A 3,304-nucleotide genomic window follows, 5' to 3' on the forward strand; every position below is an offset into this window, starting at 1 on the left:
GCAAATGAACCCAAAAAAGAAAAATATAGCTGCAGGCAGCGATGGCGGCCCTCGCATGTTTTTTATCGCTATACGTTGCTTCCCAGAAAACAATGCACGGTGGGCAAGTGCATGAAGTGGGTAAATATCAGTGGACTATTTTATGTTGTTATTGACCCATTTGAAGACTGTAGGTAAATGAAACCCCACATTTTAGACAAACAGGGGCGCTAGTGAGCCACTTAAGAGACACACCTTTGTCTGACCTTTTTGTCCACACTTTACAGCCGACAAATGTGACGTATGTGTCAAATTTCAAGTTACTCTAAGCACGCCAAAAGCCTTAAATATGGCTGAAATAAAAGTAAACTTTGACACGATGCCATGGCAACTCTAATATCTCTGCATCATGGTGGTCTCAATCGCATGAACCCCCTCGGAGGAGTATTTAAAAGTTCATTGCATGCAACTGTGAAAAAATCCACCTTTGTGACTGACACACTTCCTGGTGCCTGTTGGTGGCGCTATACCTGGGACTCACAATAAGCACATCGATGTGATCGGAATCCTTGGCCGAACACACACACCGCGTGTCATCACAATAAGACATTTTTTGCTTTAGATATTAGACATTTCCTGTTTCTCTGAATTCACCATAACTTCGTTGCCTGGCCGTGGCAGCACCGTTCGAGATATCAAAAATCCCTTCGGAATTTAGCAAGTGCAATGGCCCGGCATCATGTTCACCATGTTTGGTGTAAATTGCATGAATTCCCTAGGAGGAGTATTTAAAAGTTCACCGCATGAAATTATTAAATAATACAAAATGGCTGACTTCCTGTTGGGCGGAGCTAATAGTTTAGAGTGCGAAAGGTGTTCGGGTCGATGAGATCTATATGCGTACCAACTCTCCTACATGTGTGTACATAATTGCCCGATCTGTGCACAAATGTTTTTGCATTACAGGGGGCGCTATAGAGCCCCGTGCCACGCCTGTATTCCAGCCTTTCCCTGAGCCTAGCGTCGCCCGACTCTGACGTGTGTGCCAAATTTCAAGAGTTTTCGAGCATGTTAAGGGATCCCAATTGGCCAATGTATGCAAAAAATAAATAAATAAATAATAAACCCGAGTAAAAACAATGGGGCTTCGCACCATTCGGTGTTCGGGCCCTAATAAACATTTAGAAACCAGGTTCAGAAACATTTAATTAAACCATTTTAATAACAGTAGAATTGTCACATTGTTTTATCCTGAGTTTTTCTTTTTATCTCTGAGCATTAAATGGTCTGAAACGGGATTATTTTGACCCTCACTCCTGAGATGATTACTGACTGAAAGCTTTCCACTCATAAACACGTAGTCACACTTTGTGCTAAATAACCTGTGTGTTTCATTAGTAACACAAAGCTGCTCATTTCTCTCCTAATGTTCATTTTCTCTCACCTTGTTTCTGAATGTTGCTTTATGATTGAAAACTTAATACTGATATCTGTGTGTGTGTGTGTGTGTGTGTGTGTGTGTGTGTGTGTGTGTGTGTGTGTGTGTGTGCATGTGTTTGTATGCATGTGTGTGTGTTTGTGTGTGCATGTTTGTGTTTGTGTGTATGTTTGTGTGTGCGTGTGTGTTTGTGTGTGTGTGTGTGTGTGTTTGTGTGTGTGTTTGTGTGTGCATGTTTGTGTTTGTGTGTGTGTGTCTTTGTGTTTGTTTGTGTGTGTGTGTGTGTGCATGTTTGTGTTTGTGTGTGTGCATGTTTGTGTGTGTGTCTTTGTGTTTGTTTGTGTGTGCATGTTTGTGTTTGTGTGTGTGTGCGTGTTTGTGTGTGTGTGTGTGTGTGTGTGCGTGTTTGTGTGTGTGTGCATGTTTGTGTTTGTGTGTGTGCATGTTTGTGTGTGTGTGTGTGTGTGTGTGTGTGTGTGTGTGTGTGTGTGTGTGTGTGTGTGTGTGTTTGTGTGTGTGTGTTTGTGTGTGCGTGTTTGTGTGTGTATGTTTGTGTGTGTGCATGTTTGTCACCTGAGGTTATTTGTGTGTTTATAGAAGTTAGTAAGGACCACACAATTGTTATTTAGACCCTGATACATAAACCCATTTTATTATGACTGTAAATTAGAACCCTAGCCTGAGATAGAGATAATGCCTGAACATTTAGGGTTCATTTCAGGTCTTTTCTTTTTCTGGAGTTTATCTCCTGAGATGTGGAATATGGGAAAGCTTAACAGAAAAAACATAACATTTTTATAATCAAATTATTTTTGAAAATGTTAGGGATTGGCTTTCATCAATGTGACCAGCAGAGGGCGCTACAAGATCAGACCAGAACTCTTCATAAACAGACTGGCGAAATAAACATTACTCTCGGTAATCCGGACTGATCACACACACACACACACACACACACACACACACACACACACACACACACACACACACACACACACACACACACACACACACACACACACAAACACACACACAGCATTTGGCAGACTCTTATCCAGAGCGACGTACAAAAGTGCTTTTAAGTATTATTGAATACATTAAATCTGGTTCATTAGCTTACAGACTTAAGACATCATGAGCCTAAAACACTGTTCAAAAATTATTTTGTTCAAAGGACAGATGATTGTCCATGGTTATCACAGGGTTGCAAGCTGGGGAGATCTGATCGTTATGCAGGGATATTGCAAGATCATGACCTGGGTCATGATGACCAGTTTTGCTATGATTGAGCTTCAAATGATGAGCCAGCATCCATGATGATATATCTGACAGACATGCTGATATCCAAACAGAAGCTGTGGTATCTGAGGGTGGAAAAGAGAAGATAAGTTAATGATAATGTATCATCAGCATAGCTCTGGTAAGAGAACCCATGTGAGGAAATAACTTCACCAAGAGAGTGAGTATACAGGGAGAAAAGAAGAGGACCAAGTACTGAGCCCTGTGGGACACCAGTGGAGAGTCAGCGTGGAGCAGATGTCACTCCCCTCCATGTTACACGAGATGAGCGGCCTTCCAAATAGGAAGCAAACCATTCCCACAATGATCCAAAAATTTCAAGACCCTCAGGAGCTGCTTTAAAGCCAGACTGGTTGGGATCTTGGAGGTTGTTCTGTGACTACAAAGGAGTAGGGGAATCCTGACTTTGAGATGTAGGTGTAGTCAGGGCAGAAGTAAAGGTCCTGCAGATTTTCTCCATCTTCTCATGGTAAAAATAAGAAAAGTCTTCTGAGGTCAGGGAGGATGAAGCAGGAGATGATGTTGTGGAGCTTATGAGGGTCTTGTGCCGAAGTGTGAGGCGGATAAAATACAGGCCCATATACAGGA

Source organism: Tachysurus fulvidraco, chromosome 3, assembly GCF_022655615.1.
Source record: "Tachysurus fulvidraco isolate hzauxx_2018 chromosome 3, HZAU_PFXX_2.0, whole genome shotgun sequence".
In the NCBI taxonomy this organism is placed as follows: Eukaryota; Metazoa; Chordata; class Actinopteri; order Siluriformes; family Bagridae; genus Tachysurus; species Tachysurus fulvidraco.